The sequence below is a fragment of the Miniopterus schreibersii genome (genome assembly GCF_964146895.1).
Source record: "Miniopterus schreibersii genome assembly, chromosome: 2".
Classification (NCBI taxonomy): domain Eukaryota; kingdom Metazoa; phylum Chordata; class Mammalia; order Chiroptera; family Miniopteridae; genus Miniopterus; species Miniopterus schreibersii.
This window is the reverse complement of record NC_138102.1, coordinates 172,966,717-172,989,843: the sequence shown is the minus strand read 5'-3', so window position 1 is coordinate 172,989,843 and position 23,127 is coordinate 172,966,717. Positions and strand designations below refer to the sequence as shown.

The 23,127-nt window shown below is 42.6% G+C and overlaps 1 protein-coding gene across 2 annotated transcripts in view; it reads right to left on the bottom strand.

Annotated features, from left to right (window-relative positions):
• Window positions 1-21,039, bottom strand: part of ANO4 (anoctamin 4) — a 227,097-nt gene extending 206,058 nt beyond the window's left edge. Inside the window, exon 1 of one of the 2 annotated variants that reach the window (XM_081127861.1) lies at window positions 20,640-21,039. The gene's annotated coding sequence lies outside the window, so the exon portion shown is untranslated. The remainder of the gene's footprint in view (window positions 1-20,639) is intronic. The other variant, XM_081127860.1, reaches the window with a different exon arrangement.
• Window positions 21,040-23,127: the final 2,088 nt, after the last annotated feature.

Sequence of the window (23,127 nt, the reverse complement as noted above, 5' to 3'; positions counted from 1 at the left end):
CACTAGGACCCTTTACAGACCTACTGGACAACTGAATTCATTGCAAGTCATCTTTATATTCTTCAGCTCATTTAAAATAAGAAAAAAAAGGCATGATCAGCCTATGTCTGAGAATGACACTTAAATTGGAAAAGCCCCTCGTAGGTTATCTAGCCCAGGATTTCTGTCTTGGCACTACTGAGGTTTTGGATGGAGAGTTCTCTGTTGTTGGCAGCTGTTCTGTGTACTGTAGGATGCTTAGCAGTAGCTCTGGCTTCTATCCAGTAAATGCCAGTAACATCCCCCAAATCGTAACGATCAAAAATTGTCTCCGGACGTTGCCGAATATCCCGTGGGGGGCAAAAAACACCTCCAGTTGAGAAACACCAGCCTGCAGATTTGGAAGGTGAATCGCGGAGAGGTTCAGGAATTTAATCAAAGTCGCAAATCTTGAGTGAAGCATCACTGGGAAAAAACCCAAGTTATCTGAATCTTAGGCTAATGCTCTTTCAACAATGCCTCTCTGATTCTCCCATCAGATAGTACCGTATTAGGTAAAAAACAAACAAAAAGGTCATTTTAATGATCTGATTTATACTGATGAAGCTCAATAGTAATAATTTTTTAAAACCTTAAAAATTAGTTAACTCTATTTGCACTACATAAAAACTTCCCCAACCTCAACCTCCTTTAGCTACTTGAGGGAAATCTAAGATTTACAGAAAATTAGCCTGGGATAATTTAAGAAGACGCCCAACTTTAGATAAACATATTTAGGATATCTACTGTTAAAGCTGACTCAAAATTTTCAAGGCCTGAATGATAAGACTAGGATGTAGCCAAGATACAAATCTATTATCTGTCCAGTAATTTAAAAGTGCAATTTTTACATTAACCTCTTTTGGTCCTCTGTAAAGTTTCTGCTCTTCACATCCAAACTTCATAAAGGGCTGTCGTTAAGGTAAAACTCTGTCACTCAATGGCCTTGAACTTTGCAAAACATGAACTTCAGCACATTGCTCTTCAGTAAAATGAACACGGAGTACCTCGCACCCTCACCTTGCTACGTCCTGTGTGTAAAGGTAAATGAGATGCAGTGCTTACCTCTAGTAGACTTATAATCCAGTGTTTAATATCACAGTTACTTTTTAAATAATTCTATAAAGGGTACCATGGTAGCAAAGACCAGGGGCAATGAGCACAAACTGGGGTGTTAGGAAAAGTTTCCTAAAGGCATCTGCACTGTGGCCTGGTTTTGAAGGGTGATGCACAGAGTGCCAATCAATCACTCAGAAGTGACAAGAGCATATCAACAAATATAATGGCCAAAGCAAAGGCAAGGAGCCACGGAACAGCGGGAGCTGCAATTTGTTAATCAATCTTTCAGACTCTGAAAGGAATGATCAAAGACTGGGCTGGGGCACTCAGAGCAGGCCAGGAGGTAAGGGTTTTCAAAAACCTCCTCATTAATACGTTCCAAAGCATACATTTCTTCATAAAAAAGATCAAGTTTTGCACATATGAATTATGTATAAATATTTATGTCAAGTATATTATTATAAAACCTACACACGATGGTAAAGTCAAAGTTATGTTTTTTCGTATGAGGCGCAGTCCCATGCTCTGAGTCCCAGGTTACAGCACAGCCTTCTGGGGAGGAGAGGCCAGAAAATAACACGGATAATCTACTGCATTCGAGGCAAATGCATTTTTCTATCACAGTTCCCCACAAATGAATCATTCCCGTCCCAATCCACAAGGTCATCACTTATAGATGTTGCCAATTAAACCAATTTATTGTCAACAGACAATCTTTAGTCTCTCCGTGAAACAGAGACTGATGCCACAGCTCACGAAAACTCACTGCAAAAACTGGCTAACCTTTAACACACTCATCTGCTTCTGAACCCTTTATTTAATTTGTATGGTTTTCAAGAATTAGTTGTGCTTTGTCCCCAAACCACGTTATGCCATTTATTCTTATTATTGTAATTATGTGACTTGAATTAAATAGCATGCAAGCCAATGAAATGTGAGTGTAAAAAGAGAGCTGACATTTCTCTGAAAAATAAGTGGAAAGCTTTGGAAACACTTGATAAAGCTGAGTCATGTATAGAGAAATAATTGCTATAGAATAAGCAACTGTAGTAATGAGGGAAATCACAAAACACTCGTTGAATTCCGCCCTTAGGTTGCTTTCACATGTGTCTAGTCTTCCTAAGTGATGAATTACAGGCACGATTTATGCAAGAAAGATAATGTAGAACACAAATTTATGGATTCTTATTTGAAGAAATGGTCTTATCCCCACACCAAAAGATTAGCAAATCATCTTAAGTTTTTCGTTAAAATAAAATGTTCAAGAAATGCAAATATCACGTTATTTTAATGATTCATTTAAACATCTTTTTCCATTGCCCCCCCCACCCCAAATCTGTCCTAAGCATTTAAAATAAAAGGGCTTCTAACTCTGTTTCTGGTGACATTAAGAAAGTCCACTCCACATCGTATGTTATCAGGAAAATGCAAATTAAAACAATCAGATACCACTCCACACCAGTGGGCCAAAATCCAGATAATATCAAAACAAGTGAGTAAATTATACAGTATGTTGGAAGGTGGTAAATACTATGCAGAAAAATTAAGGTGCAAGGGAGACAGAGTATCAAGGGGTGGGAAGCGGTGCAATCGCACACAGGGTGGGTGAGGAAGACTCCACTGAGCATGTGGCCCAAGGGTGGGAGGTAAGGGTCCACCAAGAGGATAAGAGAGAAGAGTGCTCTTAGGCACGGGAGTAACAGTGCAAAGATATGTGATTGGAAAGTGCCTGGCGACAGCTGGAGGACTGGAGCAGAGGGACTAGCTGAGTGTGGGGGGAATCGTACAAGTCCGCAGGAGGACATCATTTAGGTCCATGGGAAGTCAAAATAGGACTTGGGGCAGAGGACTGACATGATATGACTTCTATTTTAGCCAGGTAACTCCGAGCTTCTGTGTTGAGAACACAGCATAACAGCCAAGTTCAAAGCTGCTGCAGACGATCCAGTCAGGAGCTGACAGTGGCTCTGACCAGGGTGGTGGCGGAGGAAGCAGTGAGAAGTGCTGTATGGCGACATATTCTGAACCTATGTTCTTTGCTTAAAGAAAGGACTAACCCTCTATCTGTGAGGTTGTCTTTTGGGTAAAGCAGATATAAGGCTAAAATTATTTGGGTCATCCTACAGCAAGGGGACTTCAAGCCCTTTTGCTCGTGTATGTCTGAAAGATTAAAAACAAAATAATGAACGAAGACCTATGCATTCCCTCCTGAATTTTTACCCCCCCCCCATGAAGTTAAGTTGAAATCATCATAACCTGATACAGGATTACAAAGAATATCATTTCTGGCTTATGTAAATAGTGAAATTTTAAAACAGAACTTTCATATCCCACCTTGACGGTTAATTCTGTTTCAATCGGGGCCATAGGGTGCCCAGATTCTGGTAAACATTACCCCGGGTGCGCCTGTGCGGGTGTTTCTGGAGGAGACTGACATCTGGCTGAGTAAAGCCGTCTGCCCTCCCTACGCTGGGTGGGCCTCTCAGTCCACTGCAGACCTGACTAGGACAAAAAGGCTGGGTACGAGGGAACTCCTCCCACCTCACTGCCTTGAGCTGGGTCACTGATGAGCAATATCGACTCTTCTTGGGTCTCCAGCCTGCCAGCTTTTGGACTGGCACTGACACCGTTGTCTCTCCTGGGTCTCCAGCTTGCTGACTGCAGACCTTGGGACTTCTCTGTCTCCATAATCAAGAGCCAATTCCTTAGAATCTCTTAATATCTCTCTCCCTCCCCCTACCCCACGTGTGTTCACGTGTGTGTGTGGGTGAGTGTACATTACCAGTTCTGTTTCTCTAGAGAACCCTGCCTCATACAAACACCGTTATCCATTTTTAAAATAACTGACCAAGTTCAAGCTCCTCCTTATCAGCTGGGAAATGCATGTGGTTAGTTTTCATTTCCTTTAATTCTTACACTGAGTCCACTTCCCACAGAACTTCATCCCAATGTAGTATATGTTTATGTTGGAAAGTCCTTTTGCTCACACACTACCCTACTTACTTGGCAAGAGAATATTTTGCATTCTGCTCTGTTCAGTGCCCGGTGGATTGTATAGCAACGCATAATACACTACAGTAATATTTGGGAAGGATAAAAGAGATTCTTTTCTTTGCTAAAATGGGAAAGAGTCATTGTGAAGGGGAGGTGAGGGATGAGACTGAGCATGTAGTCCAGACTTTGGGAACTCGTGCCTTCAAAACCTACTGTACTTTGCTAAGTGTTTGGATGTATCCCAGGAATACCTGTTTAAAGCCCCGGGGAGAACCTCACGTTTGTCCGAGCACTACGCAATCAACAGGGTGGTGTGCAACTGTGGCCTAGTTGCTTGGTTCCCCCATGGCTGCCCTTGGAAATAAGGAGGGCGTCCTGTCATTCAGGCGAACAAACATGTTTGTTAGCAGCTCCGCTCGCTCTAAAGGACGCTAATCCAGCTTTAATCTGGCGCTTGGCTGAGACGGCACGCCTCTCCCTGACGGCCACGCAGAGCAGCCAGCTGCACTCCAGGCTCACGCGCCTGGGAATAATGCCACCTCAAGTCCAACGCCAACGAGTAATTCTCAAAACCTCAGCTGAGAAAAGCAATACGCGGGGAAGACTGCTTGAAGGCCAAGTTCTCCATCTCCTTTCATATCGCTGGGCCAAATCGGAGCCAGGGGGAGCAGGGTACCCCAAGGAACCTTGCAGTCCTAAAAGAGCCTTCTAGAGAATTCTGCTTCGAAGCAGCACTATTAACAGGGAAGCGTTTATGGAGGATCAGCAGAATAAAATGTGATGATTTTCATACCAAAACACAGTATACTCTTTATAGAGACTCCTGGGAGAACGTCTTGTCTGATGCTGATGCCAAGAGTAGTTGCAATCATCCCGAGAACGGCTCTGCCTTCATTCCCGCCAGCGGTTCCTCTTCCCGCCGGCTGACGGAAAGCTTACGGTCAAAGCTGTGGTCCCCGTGCCATATGCTTCGGTCACGCTGGCACGCAAGTTAATTGCATTCCTCGTTCCATTTTTGTCCCCGCCACTTCTTCCTTACCTTTTGATCTATTTTTACTCTGTCAAATATTATGTATTTGTCTCAGCGCCCTAAATTCCTCCAGCATGAGGTTACATATGCGTGAACACCGACATGTCCTTTTATGCTCTAGCCTCATGCTCCTTCCACATCCATCTCCACAGCTCCTTCCCTTGAAAGCAGAGCCCGTTCTTTAATGGGTGGAGTCATAAATATGCTATAGGCTGTCACAGAAAACCAAGTTAGAACACAAGGTATAACACTAGGGACTCCGAAGGAATACAACACTGAACAGAGTACAGGAGTATTTAATCAACAGGATGACAAGGAAACAGTAACGAGCCCTGGCTTAGCTGGAGCACCGTCCCATAGGCCAAAAGGCTGCTGTTTCGATCCCCAGTCAGGGCACACACCTGGGTTGCGGGTTCGATGCCCGGTCAGGGGGCACATGAGAGAAAACTTACTGCTATTTCTCCCTCTCTCTTTCTCTCTTTTCCTCTCTCTTCCAAAGTATCAATGAAATTTAAAAAAAGTCCTTGGGTGAGAATTTTTTAAAAGGTAACAAAAGACAAAATCTGTTTCTAGGTTTTGATCAACAGCCATTTTTTGAGCTCCTACTTTGTGCCAGACACTAAGCTAGATGTAAAGAATTAAAAGCAAAATAAGAAAAGTTCATGATTCAAAAACACTGCTGTGGTCTGGGGGTTGGGGGGAGAAGAGAAGAGTTACATATGCCTATATGTTTGTCCGTGTCTGCATATATGGGTACATTCACACACATATATGCTGTATCATTAACACTATGACATAAGTCTGTATAAGGTTATAAAAACAGGCATCAGTTAAGGCCGCCTATGGGGATAACAGAAGAAAGGTTTTTTAATGACTACCGTGGTTTAAGGGACTCCTTAATTCAATGAGGACTGTGCTCGGTTTACTGGAAGTACAGTTAACTGGGGGGAGGGGGGGAGAAACAACACATCAAACTATATCACTTTATCAGTATGGCCAAGAGGAAAGTTTCCAGTCCTGTCCAGTTTTAATCTCTACTTGTCCTATAGTGTGGAAACTTACCCAGTCCCCAGTGACTAGGGCAGTTTGGGGCATGGTTTCATCCTCAATATTGCAGGGAAAATCTAAAATCTTATAAACAGCTTAAAGTCCTTCAAAAGGCAGGGTCTGATAAAAGGGGTATCTGGCTGGGATCCATAAAATCTTTAATGACATAACACACTGCATGATTTACAGAAACACACTATTTGGGATGGATGGCTCTATATCACTTAAAGATAACTTCCAGAGATAAGGGGACTAGCCTTGACTCAACTCTCTGGAATATTTTATACCTTTTGCTAAAGAAAAAAAGTACCCAGGCTTTAGGAAGAACTCTTTCAGCTAGGAGCACTTGGATAAAATGTTAGGCAATGTACAATTTTCAGCCACATTTAATTCATTTACCCCACACTCCCACGATCCATGATCTGTGGGTCCTATTCTGTGTCCCCCACATTGTTCTCCCATGTGGATGCAAATGGGCTGCCAACTTCTTATGCTATCAGGGCCCTAATTACTGTTTGCTGAAAATTCTCAGGATGTGAAACTGCTTAAAGTTAAATTTAAGCATAGTCTATTTATCAATTTTATTGCTCAGGAAAGTAGACATCATTGATACACTTCCAATTAACCCTATTTAACACAGCCTCCCAGAGTAAGGAAATTCCCAGATTCTCTATTGAATCATTTCACACATCTCAGAGTGGTTTACAAGTACACAGATGCATAAAAGTTAACCCTGCAAGAGTTCATGATGGCCCACCTACCATACTAACCGCATTGACCACCCCCACTAAGGTGACCATCCCCAGCTACTGTTTCCTCACCTCCCTTTAGGATACTATCTATTTCCTTAGCAGTAGTTATCTCATCTATACTTGCCCATTTTACTTCCTGGGCACATTGTCCCGCATCCTTTCAGCTCCAGGCTGGAGACAGATGCATAATCTTACCACCCATCACGACCCTGTTCCAACCTCACCTCTCTCCTGGATTTCTGCACCAGCCACCTACCTGATGTGTTTACTCCCTGATTCTGTTCTCCATGCAGCAGCAAGCGAGATCCTTTCAAGGCTGCCAGTCAAATCATGGAAGTCCTATACTGGCTTCCCACCTCACTCTGAGCAAACTCTAATCCCTACCATGACCTCTGGCTCCCAGCCTCCTCCTCTGTCACTCTGCTCTAGTCCTCCTGGCCTCCTTGCTAGTCCTTAATCATGCCCAGCACGGTCTCTTCTCAGGGCCTTTGCACGGGCTGTTCCCTCCGGTGGGGCACTCTTCCCCATACATCCCCTGGTTCACACCCTCCCTCACTCCCCCACTCAGGGTTCTGCTCAACGATCACCTTGCTGAGAGGACTGCCCTGGCCAGCACACTCCATGCCACTCTCCCTTCCCCCTTCATTTGGCTTCGCTGCACTTACAATTGCCCGACATAACAGTTTATCAACTTCTTTGTAAGTCTCCTCCTACTTGAATGTAATCTCTTTGGGAGCAGGGAACATATTTATTTTATATACTACTGTATCCCTGGAGCCTAGACTAGAGCCTAGCCTACAGGTGACTTAAAAAAGTAATTGCTGAATGAATGAATCTTACATGAGGTCCCTTTGTCATTCCTGATGCCTAATGAAAACTGCCTCTCACTGGGCCCACTATTATCATCTCCACACCATTATTCCTCACTGTATGCACATGTCCTTCTAATTTGGATTGCATTTGGGGACCAGAGTGATGTTATCTGCAATCTGACCTTGTCTTTCTCCTGCTCAAAATTTCCTCCAGTGCCTACAGAATAATGCAAAATCTCCTCTGCCGGTCATATTAAGCCTTTTGAGATCTGGCACGTGCCCACTGGCTAAGCCTCACCTCCTACACTGCCCCATAGACTAAATTATTTGAAGTTCACTTATGCCTCAGTGACTTTGCACTTGATAGTTTCTCTGTCTGGAGCAGCCTCCCCGGCTTTGCAACTCATCTAAATGGTCTCAGTTCAGACGCTACCTCCTCAGTGATGGCGTCTCTGCCCCAGGACAGCCTTAAGCCCTCCCCTCCATGCTCCAACTCCACCTTGCATGTCTTCAAGAAGGCACATTACTTTATTTTATTATTGTTTATTTTCAGGCCAGCCTCCTAGTCAACAGCAAACCCCTTAAATGAAAGGGACCATATCTTATTAATATTCATATTCCTAATGCTTGGTCTACTGTAAGTGCTCATTAACTGCCTCCTGAGTTAATTATAGACAAATTAATTAATAATAAGACAATGTTACAGGACACTTGCAAAAGGATTTGAGCAACTGGGGCTCTGAATTTGGGAATGTGAAAAACATTTATTAAATTCAATTGTGAATTTAAAATAGACGTTTTTAAGAGTTAGATTGACAATTCAAAACATGGTGTTTTAAAGGAGCAATAAAAGAAATGAGTCAATCACATCTACCTGTATACATTTTCAGTATTTTTCCCCAGCTAATTTATTCATTCTGTGTATGGTACCTAAAGAACATTTCCATTCTCTTCTTACTCCTCAATACTCCTGGAAATGTGTGAAGAGTAGACAAGGACTTATCATAAAACCATTCTGAATAATTTATTTTTAAAAAAAGCACTACTAAGGTGTATATATATACATATATATATATAATACTTTAAAATACTACTGAGATTCATAAAAGAAGATTTGAATAAATAAGAATATATATCCTATTTGGGGATAGGTTGGAACAATTTTATTTAAAAATTCTACCTAAGTTAATCTATAAATTTAATTTAACCTTTCCCCTAAAACATGATTTTTTTTTTTTTTAGAACTAGACAATTTCTAAAGTTGATAGAGAAAAAAATAAGCATGTAAGAAGATCCAGAAAAACCTGGAACAAAAAAAGAACAACAGGAAAAGACTAGCCATACCAGACACTGAAACACATAAAACTAGAGAGGTTAACACTGTAGAGCTAGCCAACAAGTCAACAGTCAACAAAACAGAGCGGACTGGCCAAAAATACTTCTACCTGCATGGGAGGGTTTAATAGATGATGCCACCCTTTCAGGCCACCTTCACCCTGGTAAACATCATCTTTCTCAAGAATTAGCACATGGCAGGCAAGGGAAGGACACAGTGTTCAAGAAATGTTTGGAGGGAACTGGGTAGCTATTGGGGGAAAATAGAATTGAATTTCTATTTCATGACTACACCAAAAATAAGTGTGAACTAAAGACACAGACAAAAATAAAATTAGAAAAATACAAAAAGAAACTGAAAGAACCAGTTTTATGTTCCCAGAGTGGGTTAGGCTCTTTTGATTATTACCTCAAATCCAGAAACTACAAAGGAAACATATGACAAGTTTAACTACATGAAAATAAAAAACTTCTTATGCTCAGAATATCACATGTAATATCAAAAGACAAATGAACAGATTATAAAGAGCACCTAAAAATAAAAAAGGCCAACACTTGAATTTTACAAGTGAGCTCGCAAAGGGCATGAACAGACAGACTGTTCACGGAAGAGGGAGATACAAGGTAAACCCGTGGAAATGTGCTCAAATTGAAGTTTTCACCCGGCAGGCTAGCGAACAGCAAAACGTTAGTGGGCTTAGGAGTGGGGACACAAGCATTCTCTGTGGCTGGCGGGAGTGTAAATTAGCACACGCCTATCAATTTGGTAAGAACTGTCAAAGTTTTTAACTCACGTGCCCTGTGACCCAGGCATCCTAATTGTAGAAATCCTCCCTATACACTTACTGGCACATAAATACTTCTCCCGAATCACTGCCTCCCCCCGCCCCAATCTACACCAATCCCACCTCCCCGGCTATTCTCTCCAGGAAACAGCAAGCTCCAGTGCGCTACCTGAGGAGCAACTGTCCCCAACCCCTCTCAAATATCAAAAAAATTATCAAAATAAAATTTAAAAAGGAATTGGATCTTATTTACTGCCCTCTTGCTCAGCTTTCCCTTTTCCTGCCCAAAAGTCCCTTCCTGTGCCTAGTAGGTGCCCCCTCCCATGGAGCCCTGTAGCCACGTGATCCTTCAGTTCCCCTATTCATGCAGCGCTGTGAGTCACACTTACAGTCCAAATGAATTCCAAATTACAACAAGCATTTAAGAGACTGATAACAAAAACTGTGAGATCCTTCCCAAAAGCTTCATCATAAAATCATGAATCAGAAACATGAAGAAGAAAGTATGATCACAATTATTAAAGAAAAGTTCTGCTAAGCAGGCAAATACACACATACATATGAGAACTTCTCCAAATTCCTAATGCCAGAGACACAAATAATGATAAGAATGAATTAATCAGTTGTTTGGCAATGGAATCATCTTGAAGGCACTGAGCTGAGCGCTTGCCTTGTACCACCTCATTTAACATTCACAGCAACTCTCTGAGGTAGGGACTGTTAGTTATCCCCATTTTTATAATTGAGGGCAATGATATACATAGTGACTAACTAACCCGCCCAAAGTCCAAAGGTGTGTAGGTGGCAAAAGCAGGCTGGGAACTGGACTGCCTGCTCCAGAGCCAGGCTCACCACCACCAGGAGATATTTTCCTGTAAATCCTAATTCTTTCAGAAGCAAGGTAGAACGAATGGATGAAAAGCTTGCTTGGAGTAGAATGAAACACTGATACTGAATTAAAGATCACACACAATAGAGAGTGGGAATTTGGGGAAATCCATAAATATTGCTTTTTTTCCCAGGCACCATTCCCATTACACAACTCCCCCAGATGTGCTACATTAGGCGGAACCTGTTTTTGTCAATGTTGCTCATTGATATGCATGTCTTTATGGCTTTCTCCACTCTCCCTCCCTCCCTTCTTCCCAAATTGAAATTCTTTGCTCAGTTTCTTGTGTGTTCACTTTCTAGTTCACTTCTACCTCCCTCTCCTAACGAGCTGTGCTCGCTGGTGATGTCAATCAAGTCTCTGTCCCCTCCCAGGGTCAGAGCTCCCTGCATTCAAGCTACCAGGCTGCCAGAATACCCCAACTTGCCCCCCTCAAACTCAAGCAAGAAACAGGTCCTTTTCTTTCCCAGGTTCTTCATCTAAATTCTGACAGCTTTACCCTTGAGAAAAATATTCATGAGCCTTGAAGCCCATAGTCCTTTACATCAACTCAAGAACTAAAAGCCTGCTTATAATTTTTATTCCTAGTACCTCCAATTATTTCAACAGCCAAACTTATCTAAGGGAAAAAACACACCCCGAGACTGTGGTTTATGATAGACTAGACAGAAATTAAAGATAATAACAGTGAGCTAAAAACAGTGAATGGAGAGAAGATAATTTTTAATGCATAAGTTAAAGGAGTCGAAAGTCCAAATGTGAAGATAACCGTAGCAAAGACATTCTTTATTTTCTTTGTCTCCATAGTGCTACCACCATCTGACATGTTCTGTATATGCTAAGGTGCTTGTCTGTGTCATCCCGATAGCTCCATGAAGGCAAGATGTTGACTGTTTTGTTCACTCTGCTGTACCTCCAGTCCCTGGAACTGAGCCTGAAGCAGAGTAAGTACTCAGTAAGTACTTGTTGAATAAGTGAGTGAATAAATGAAGCTTTTTTTATTTCATCATCTCTTGCTCCATAAACAAAATGTATTTGCTTTCATGCTCTGGCCAAGATACCTTGAGATCTTCCTTGCAACTCCTCAGTCCTTTGAGGTTACCTCCAGGCTGAAGAGTCATCTGATGGGACCCAATTCTGAGATGCACAAAACTTAACTTACCACTCCCTAAACATGTGTTTTCTGATTATTTCAGGAAAAAACAAGGGAGGGAAGAGGCACAGCACAAATCCTAAGTTAGGGATGAACTGAATCATCACAGATAGAAAATCCTAAGCTACTTTTCTTCCACATGAAACTAGCTTACACATGCATATCACTGCTGGTTCATAAAATGATTGTATTCCTTGTAAATAGCACAAAGTTAATTGCCAAAGACAAAGAAACCTAAGTTATAAGTAATAAAGCACCAAAGGGCCATGGGGTTTTCTATACTCTGGATAGTATATGAACAGGCACTTCAGTGACCTTAATCTCTAAGTCTAACTGATTGATTTAGGTTAGATTTCCTGGCTTCATTTCCTTGTGATGACTTTGAATATCAAGGCCTACCCTCAAGGGCAAAAGGGATGGTTGAGAAACAATCCTATGCAGTTCTGTACTGAGCAACTGCCCTTCCCTGCTGAACACAGACTTTTGATTTAATTAAACCTGAAGAGAGATTCCAAACAAATTTCCATTTGGCTTTTTCTAGACCATATTAATTATCTTCCAACTTTCAGAAACGGACTGCCATTTAGATACCGCTCCCATCTCCCCATCCAAAGATTCTTCACCTTTCCCTGCATTTTCGACTCTGCTTCCCTCCGCCCCCCACTCTCCCAACTCCCCCACCAAAGGCACCTCATTGTTAACACATTATCAAATCTCTAGGTTCTTGCTCAAGCCAGCTCCTCTTTCTAGAATGCCCTTTCTTCCCTCTGCCTTACTGTACATCTACACCCTACTATAGTCTCTGTAACAGTCTACCTAATAACCAGGTAATCTACACATTGAACAAGTCCTTACTAATTTGTGAACTTTGGAGGACAGAAATTATGCTACTTCTTTTTTTAATTTAAATCATTTTTTATCTCTTAATTACAGCTGACATATACAATATTATATTAGTTTAAGGTATACAGCCCAGTGATTATAGACATTATATAACTTACTAAGTGATCATCCCAATAAATCTTGTACCCATCTGACACCATACATAGTTATTATAATATTATTGACCATATTCCCTGTGCTGTACTTTACATCCCCATGACTGTTTTGTAACAGCAATTTGTCCTTCTTAATCCCTTCACCTTTTTCACCCATATCTCCAACCCCTCCCCACCAATCTGGCAACTGTCAAAATGTCCTCTGTATCTGACTCTGTTTCTGTTCTGCTTGTTCATTTATTTTGTTTTTTAGATTCAATCATTGATAGGTAAGTGTTTATTGCCATTTTATTGCTCATATTTTTATATATTTTTTATTTTTCTTCTTAAAGACTCTTCAACATTTCATGTAATACTGGTTTGGTGGTGATGAAGTCCTTTTGCATTTTCTTGTCTGGGAAGCTTTTTAAATGTCCATCTATTCTAAATGATAGCTTCACTGGGTAGAGTAATCTTGATTGCAGGTACTTGCTTTTCAACACTGAATATTTCTTGCCGCTCCCTTATGGCCTGCAGTTTCTGTTGAGAAATCAACTGAGTGTTATGGGAGCTCCCTTATAGGTAACTAACTGCTTTTCTCTTGCTGCAACCTTTTGTCTTTAACCTTTTGCATTTTAATTATGATGTGTCTTGGTGTGGGCCTGTTTGGGTTCATCTTTTGGGGGACTCTCTGAGTTTCCTGGACTTGTATGTCTAGTTCCTTCACTAGGTGAGGGAAGTTTTCTGTCATTATTTTTTCAAATAGGTTTTCAATTTCTTGCTCTCTCTCTTCTCTTCTCCTTCCAGTACCCCCATATGTCCCTGGTGCCCTTCGAGCTGCTGCTCCAGTTCTGGAGTTCACAGGAGGAGAGTCCAAGTAAGTCCATGTTCATGGGTCTTTTAAGAGGAACTGCCTGGGCTTAGCTAATGTAGCTCAGTGGTTGAGTGTCAACCCATGCACCAAGAAGTGACTGGTTAGATTCCTGGTCAGGGCACAAGCCTGGGTTGCAGGCTCGATCCCCAGTGGGGTGTGTGCAGGAAGCAGCAAATCAATGATGTTTCTCTCTCATCGATGTTTCTATCTCTCTTTCCTTCTCCCCTCCTCTCTCTCTAAAATCAACAAAACTATTTTTTTAAAAAAAAAAAAAAAAAGAGGAACTGCCTGGGACTCCAGCAGCCTCTGTCTCCCTCAGCCACAGTTCCCACTGGTTTTTACAGCCAGAAGTTATGGGCACTAGAACCCTAAGCTGGGTGTGGGGATGTCCGCAGCTGAGATATTCCTCCTAATTTTTATCCACCATGTGGGGATGTGGGACCAGTCAGTTCTGTGTCTCTGCCCCTCCTACCAGTCTCAATGTGGCTACTTCTTTAAATCCCTAGTCATAGAACTTCCATTCAGCTAGATTTCAAGCAGTTCTGAATGATGGTTGCCCTGTAGTTTAGTTGTAATTCTGATGTGGTTGCAGGAGGAGGTGACTACCACATATACCTACGCTGCCACCTTGACCAAAAGTCTACTTTTTTTTTTAAAAAAAGTTAAGCTTGCATTCCTAGGGACCTAACACAGCACTATGCTTATAGAAGACACTTCATAAAGCCTTGTTATTTACTCTATTTAAACTCATCTGGAGGCAGAGACATTTTCTGAGGTTTTGCATGGAATTTCTAATGGCTGTCAACCTCTATGCTTCTCGCTACAATTCAGAGAGTCACACTGTTTTGCAAAGTTTAGTTGTCCACAGAGAGCAGCAGTCACCAAACCCAGCACCATTGGTTAGATACAGTCACTCCTAATCCATGCGTTCCAGAATTAGTGGGTATCTGCTGTAGCAGTCACCGAACTAGACCTTGTGGTACAGAGACAAAAATAAAGTCCCTATCTTCAAGAAACAAAACGTCTATTTGGGAGAGAGAGCCAAGTAGAAAATAATTACAATCTAGTCTATAAAGTCCTATAATATCTTTGTACCAAGGAATGTAAGAGGACAGACATGGTCCACCTAGCTCAGCTTTGCACAATAAGGGTCACACAAAGGTGGTAAGTACCAAAAAGTTCCTATGAGAGATGATTATCTGAACTCCTCCTGGAAGTCAGTCTGAAGAAAGAGAGACATTCCGGGCAGAGGAAACAGGATATGCAAAGGCACTAAGGAAAGTGAGGGCTTTCTGAGCACTGCAAATATTTTGGTTCTTCTGGAACATTCCAGGGGAGTTGCAGAACAAGAATCAGAATGAGAAAGCAAGGGCTGTCCATTATGATGGACCTGGTGTGCATGGCCAAGGAATTTGGTCTTTCACCTGCAATTTGTTCCACAGACACTGTGCTATCCAGACTATCAACTGAGGATTCCAGGGAATGGGTTAGTTTGGCCAAAGAATGCAACTGTCACTTCTTGAGTCACAACAATAGTACAAACAAGCTTAGCTAATTAATCTCTTTTGTTCAGTCACAGAACAAAATCAGAAGCTAAAAATACTGCATTGGAAAACTGTAAGATATATGTTGTGATGACAGCAAAGGTGTCTTTATAGCAAAGGAACTTCTCCGTGGAATAATCATGGGTGAGAACTGCCCAAGCAAACTGTTTTGACTGGATTCTTTATGAAACAGTAAGCAGATCATTGGCTGAACATCAAAAGATGGTCACCTCCATGAAGCATAACTAGATTGAGCTTCCTCAGAGCAGTGGCTGCATCCAGCTGTCTCACTACTGATTTCAACTGCTTGGCATTAGGGTGAACACAATAGGTGCTCAATAAGTACTATGTGAATGGATGGATGAAGGAATGAATCCCTAAGCATCACCCCCTCCACAAAACAGAAAGAAGTAATCAACTAAATAGCTGAAGCATGGGGGTGGGGGGGAGGGGGGACTTAAGCATAGTGCCTGGAAAATTCTTGGAATGTTCATAAGAAAAGCAGAATTTCAATATAAAAAAATGCATTTCTGCACAAGCATGAACAAATTACCATAAACATTTGCTTGACATGACTCACTCTGGCTGGTACAGCCACATAATCTGCATGAAATGATCCCAGAAATAATGGACCCCAGTGAGTGAGATGCCAGAAAGCAGTTCTGTGAGTGATGAATGACACAGTGAGTGTCAGCTGTGATTCATGGAAAGGCCCCACACCAGGACTGAAACATTGGCCTGAGTCAAGCCATGAACATTGCACTGAACTGTGCTGCCCAGGTGCTAACCATGTCTCCAAACCTGAAGGCACTTGACTTCCCTGGGCCTCAGCTTCCTGATCTAGAAAGTAAGAGGGCAGGTAAGATGTTGCTTGAGGTCTCTTTGATGGTAAGGAGAGACATTTCAAGACGTTCCAGGGTAAGCAGGTAGTCACCATATACACATGAGCCCTATCCACCAAGGTTCACCATTATCACACTTTTCTGAGTAACTAAAACTCATGTCACTGTCATAGTTCTGTGGGCTTTGTAGGGTCAGGGGAAGGTACAACCCATCCCCTCCAGGAGGAGTCAACTGTCTTAGAAATTACCATCCACCTAGCAAAACTTAGAGGTAAAATAACAGTATACAATTTTCAATGGTTGGGAGAGCTCTCTGAGATCATCTGGCCGAAGCCCAATGTAGAAGACATGAGTTTGTGTCTTACAGCCAGTTAATGGCTAGAGCTGGACTGGAACCTGGGGTCCTGAAGACATCTTGCTGTGACTGGCTGTGGTCTCTGATGATCTCCAGACACTCATTCCCTCTCTGACACTCACAGGAGGTCCCCAGTGGGAGACCAACTGGAAAAATGGAAGTAAGTGAATTCCTGCTGTATTATAATGTGTCTGCTTTCTGTAAGAATGGCTGTTGGCTCACACAAGGTGAAAGGTCACTAAGCAGATGCCTAATTGAGGGTCAACGATTTCTATTAGAGAAAAAGCCCACAAAACCTGTCACTGTGTGTTTTTAACAATCTCTTAGCTCTTCAGACTTAAGAGCCCATGGTATTTCTAGAGAATTAAATGCTAAAAACAGGGAAGAATTTCCCCCTTTCATCTTGCATTATTTTGGGGCTGTGATGTGGCTCTCCTCCAGAATTCTGCCATCTCCCTCTACCATCCAAGAGATATAACTTAACATAAACATTATGACAACATAAACATTTATGACAGCCTAGTTAGGTTATTATACTACTGAGGGCATGATTTTTTTCTGCGAAGCTTTTCTAGTGACTATAACCCTAAACAAATTCAGTACTGAGAAACGAATCAAAATGCAGTATTCAACCCAGCTCGTGAACATTTCTCCTAGGTTATACAATCTGTCTGAGTTGCCAACTGAATAGCAAGTTCCTTTCAAAGTAGATCACCATAGCTGGTGTCAGAAGTGGTTCTGAATCTCTGTTCAAGAATGATCCTTCCTCTAAGCAGCTTTGTGTGGGAGTTGTACATTACTCATTTTACTCTGTAAAAGAGGCTCATGGAGAAATGGTAAAGGGAATATACTGGCTTAATTACATTGGGAAAAGCAACAGAAAAATTCAGCCAACATCCTTAACGATATTGTTCATTCAATTCCCAGAGATAGGCTGTATCACATAATCAAATGATTTTACTTGGCATCACCCATAAACTCTACATCTTAATACAAAGACCTTTTGGATAGTAAATATGTCAGGATTTAAGGGCAGTCCAACCTAGACAGAACCAGAATATCATTAATTAAAATGCAAAACTGATTCTATTTCTGGTCCTGGTAATCAACTATGGAAAACAGTTTCAATGACAAGAATGTCTGCAAAAGCATGAGGTTATATTTATATTAATGGGAGCAACTTCTTTGAGTTACATGATCACAGGTTGAACACTGGAGTTTGGTTACTAAGAGAGAAGCTGTGCCCAACTCTGGGCTTATATGTGTATACACATATGCATGTTCACATGTAGAAACATATATAAACCAAAAGTGGGAAGGAGAGAAAGCAGAAAGAAAGAAGATAAAAATGGAAAGCCCTGACTCACAATATAAGCTGCAGGATTCAAATGAAAACAACATCGAAAAGAAATAGAGCAGGAGCACTGTTTCCGTGATAGCTGTAATTAAGAAATGTGCAAAGTGAGTAATTGCACCGACACCAATTGAGGTGATTCTAGATCCATTTCGAAAAACTTCAATTTACTAGGGTTGCAGGCAAAATCAGTTGCAAGGCACAGCAGCTAAATTAGCACACGCAAATAAAATGTTACGGTGACTTCATCACACCGAGAGGCTACCGGTTCGACTCAGCACTGCTTTTATCAAATTTTCCTGCAGTAGTTTCCTATGCTGCCTTTGGAGACCCTGCAAAGAAATTAACATGACACCATGCCATGAGACTAGGAAAGGCTGAAGGATGCACCCTCCCAATTCAGAGAAATTCCCAAAGGTGTTATCTGGAGGAGGGTTGTGGGAAGTTGGAAAATCCCTACCAAAAAAAAAAGCTAGCTATAGAATAGAGAATGCTAAGCAATCTCGGTATCTCAGGGATTTTTTCTTCTATTCTCTGAGTGAACATGCCAAAACTATTAAAAATATGAACACATAATAGTCCCAAGTAAACAGTACATTTGTGTCTATGCTTGCATATACATATGCAGTTCTGACTGCATAGATAAATATTGTTCAGCAAAATAAAGTAAGCCCATGGACATGTACAATAATTTGGTAAAGGACAAGGAAGGGGTAGGCAGGGGAGGGTGGAGGTGGGCAAAAGGGGGAGAGGGGAGGGACTCCTGTAATAATGTCAACACTAAAAAATTTTTAATAAAAAAACACACAAAGAAAGCCTAGCGATTAATTTCATAGCTGAAGTTGCTACTAATGGAAAGGAAGTCTTTTTTAAACAATCTGAAATTGCCTGCAGTGTGAGGCATGCGTCTATTTCCATGACACCCAAGTCGATGAATAAATACTTCAAGCTGAGTTGCCAGGCACTTGATAAAAATCCTTGCAATTGGACCAAAAAAAAAAGGCAGCAAAGTAAGAAAACACCATTAAGGATGAAAGTAAACAACTAAACATTAAAGAATCATCAGAGGACCAGCAAAGGAACCCTAATCGAAGTAAGAAAGAGTGGGTATTAGCACAGCTCCTCTAAACAATGCTAAAAGTAATTCAAACATTACTTAAGAATTCGGAGACCACAGTCTGCAAAGATCTTAATTTGTTGCTGTTGCTGTTAACCCACTGCGGTTTTACTCTGCAGCTGGACTAGCACTTAAATAAAGAGCAAGAATTTGCAGATATTTACATGCATGTTTTCATATAGGCAGAGAACCTCCACCAAAAATAAAACACCCAATGATTTTACTTAGGACCCAGGATAAAAGCCTATGCCTGATGTCATCACCACTATTTTAAGAAAAATCCACACAGACAGTGGAAACAAAAGTGGTGGGAATGAGCAGAACACTAAGGAACTTTATATCCAAACTCCCAGTCAACAGGGGGAGAGACCAGAAATTGCACTCCACGGTTGTTTCCTCACTTATTACCCCTCATGTTTCCTCATTTATTTGTTTTGTCAAAGAAACAAATGTGTGAGTACAGTGTCTTATGAACCAGAGTCTGAATTACATTGAACGGGAAGCTTCCCTCGAGTGAAATGGACCAGAATTAGAAAGCCCACACAAAATCCAATAAGGTGACCCTTCTCCAGCCCAAGACTAGAAAACAACTAAGCAGAATTACAACTGTGACGTTTCTTCATCGGGATGCTGCGCTGACCAAAATAATTCAACACGCCTGCTACCAAAAATAAAGAATAAAAAGAGGAGGAGGAAAATTTCCCTGGTTCCACAAAGTGAGAACTATACCAAAATGTTATTGGCTTCCTTTGGGCTTCAAGAGGCAGCCAGCGATGGACCTGAAGTTGGGGTGCTCTCCGCAGCAAGCCTCGGGAGAGCAGGGGAACCACCAGGACCCTGTTCTAAGAGTAATGCCCTGGAACAAACACTCTGCCCCTGGATGCTGCAACACGCATGTTCTTCCTCGCAAACCTGCTTATTTTCTCTTCGAAAAGTCTAACCATTCCAATAGCCTCAAAGCATTTTACCTCCCAGCGGGAGAATGAAACTATGTTGTCAACTCAAAAATGCTCCTATCGACACTGACACGCCACCACCTCTGAAGAGGGTGTAAACTGTGGTTTGCAGAACAGGCACCCTGAGACTCCAAAGGGGAAGCAGCAATGAGGTCATGCAGCCTACCCCGCGGGCCAGTGCAGGATTCCTCCCGCCGCCAGTGTTACTGCCCAAGTGGTTAGATCCAGGGCCATCCTGGACCCTCCGGCAGGTGTGTAAAGCACCACTGCCCACAGCGGACTCCGACACAACTCATGCATGTGCTCGTGTTCACCTGGGAAGATGGAAGAGTTTGCTCTGTGGGCAGATCGGCCCCGAGCCTCCTGGATTCTGAGAGAGTGCCCCTCGGCATGCCAAGGATTCATCTTGCCCAAATTTGTCAGTCACCCTCCACAGATCCCCTGCACACTGCTGCAGTTCAGCATCCTGAGCACACTCCCCCGGCTGCCGCTTCAAGGACAAAGAGAGAGTGCTTATGTTTCCATCACAGCCGAGGAGCTCGGGCTTATAGCAAAAAAAATGAAAATAAAGAGGCAGGCAATCCGGACCGATGACTCCCGGCGTTTTAGTGAGCTCCCCAGACATGGATGCATGTAAACAGGGGAAACGCAGAGAGAAGGTCACTAAGCTGAGCTGGGAAGAGCGAGAGCTAGCCAGCCGGTCCTGTTCACTGCAGCAGCCCGGCTCATTCAAGGCAAGCACTTACCATAAAAATAGAAAGTCAACAGAAGGAGAAGGGATCCTTCCTCAGCGTCTCAGGCCGGGAGAAATCCACCGTGAAGCTCCAGGCAGGGCTGGGGCTGCGGCCAGCAAACTGACGGAAGGTGAAAAACCACCACACACAAGTGCTTTCCAGCCTCCCCTCGGGCCCGCATACAGTTGTGTGTGCGGTGGAAACCCCGGGAAGTCTGGAGCAGGACTCCCGCGAGCGCCGGCGTGGAAGCAGCTGGTGGATTTCAGCGGCCGCCCCGCATCACGCCCAGCACTCGCCTCCCCCGGCGCAGGGGCGGCCGGTCGGGAGGCCGCGCCAGGCTGGGGTCAGGGAGGCGAGGCGAGGAGCCTCTTTGGAGTGGAAGGAACTGCCTGCGAGAATATCAGTATTCCACATCGGTTATTGCCAGCGACCAATCAGCCCAGCCAGGGGGCCGTGTCAGTGTGACAAGAGAGCAGCAGATGACAGCTGCTTTGGGGAGAGGCAGAACAGCCCCCTGCCTCCGCAGAAGTTTGGAAAGATTGGCATTTTACCTTCCACTCGGTTGCTGATCATACCTGCTTGTTATTAAAAACAAGAACCAAAGCCCCATAGTGACACCAGCCACTAGGGCGGTTTCCTGCACATCCCGCAGCATCTCTGTAAGAAGCTGACCTGAAACCCACTCTAAATGACTCTAAATGATGTCTAACGGCCCCTCCCAGACCAGAGAGCCTTGCTCATGTGCCCAGGGAGGTCACCAGGAGGACAACAATGGCACTTTGGATTAAGCTTCATTATGCCCAGGGCACAGGACCATATGACCAGGGACCAGCCTCCCTGTTTCACAAGTGAGAAATTTAGACAGAAAAGGTTAAAGGTCTCTCCAAAATCGGCCTCTCAGTTTCATTCATTTTCTTGCGTAATGTGTGTGTGTATAGAAGTACTTGTCACGGATGAGTTTATAAAGATAGTTAATGTTTCCCTCTGAGGTCTCTTAAATCATCTGTAAGACACAGGATATGTGGTTCTAGATAAACAACCCTGTAGCATAACTCACAGTCACCCTGAAGCCTGAGAAACTGAGCTCGGCTGACCGACGAGGCACAGGACAAATCCCTCAGCAGGGACGGAAGGATGAGGGAGGAATTTTACGCTCTTCCTACCTGCCTTTTGCCCCCATCCTATTTTCATATTCAACCTGTACATGAGTACCTATATAGATTACTTAGGTGATGACTACGTTACAGAGGGGAGTAGGTTCTAAAGTTAACCGCCAGTCGAAGTGGACTCCACACAGTAAAATGTCAGAACTTTTTTTAACTTGGATTGTCCTGGGTCACCTGCTTTTTATTTTTGTTTTTTTGTTTTGTTTTGTTGGTTAATCCTCATGAGAGGATATTGTTTCCATTGACTTTTAGAGAGGGTGGAAGGGAGGGGGGAGAGAGAAAGGGAGAGAGAGAGATCAATGTGAGAGAGACACATCGATTGGTTGCCTCCCCAAGGTGCTCCAACCAAGGCAGCGGATGGAATCCCACACCACTGAGCCACACCGGCCAGAGGCTGGGTCACCTCTTTATCTTTGCAGAAAAGATTAATTCCTTTGGGCTAACCAAGAGTTAATAGGAAAATACAAGTTGAAGTATCATTTGGACATTTTGTGGTGATCTCTACCCAGAGGCAGGCTCCCTTTGGGGAGCCTTAATACCACAGCTCAAAGAAGGGCTGGGCTCCAAGGGAGCAGGGATCTTACCGCCTAAATGAATGCTAGCAGGAGGCCGTAAAGGTGTTCCCCATCGAAGGTGAACGTACTAAAATTAAATGTTTGAAATGAGAAAAGGGTGTCTAGTTAGGGTGGCCCAATGTACATTAAATAAGAAAACCTGGGAGCCCGAGTCGCAGATTCTGTGTTATTCACTTCAGTGCAACTCCGGCGAGCAAATATCAAAAGGGCACCCACTACGTGTCAGGGGTACAGACATGAAGGTGGCAGCCCTCCCTTCAAGACATTGATAGTCTCAAGGACAAACTTAAATCTTTTTTCCCCCAAAAAATTTCAACACTGTGATGTCTGCCGAGACAGAAACCATCCTACTATTTTAATGTCTCCCAAATAAAACCAAACCACAAGGTTGGAATTTGGACTCAAAGTTCCAATTTAGTCAAATAAGGTTTTTTTTTCCATGATCAAAACCATTTGGGAAACATAAATGCTCAAATTATTTTTTTTAATCTAATTAAAACATGAAGAGCGTTTTTAACTCAATGTTTGCTTTTATCAGCATCATCAGTTTCTGACACTGCAAAAACATGGTCAGCATAACAAAGAATATACTTAATGAGGGGATATGATTTAAAGCTCCCAAAGTAATTGAGATTAATACTGTTTATGGAACAGATTCAATACCTTGAGTATATCGGGTGGAAATGAAGCATGAAAGTGACAAAACTGCAGAATTATAAATTACTAAGTAGATTAAACAATTAAATTATATAACAATTG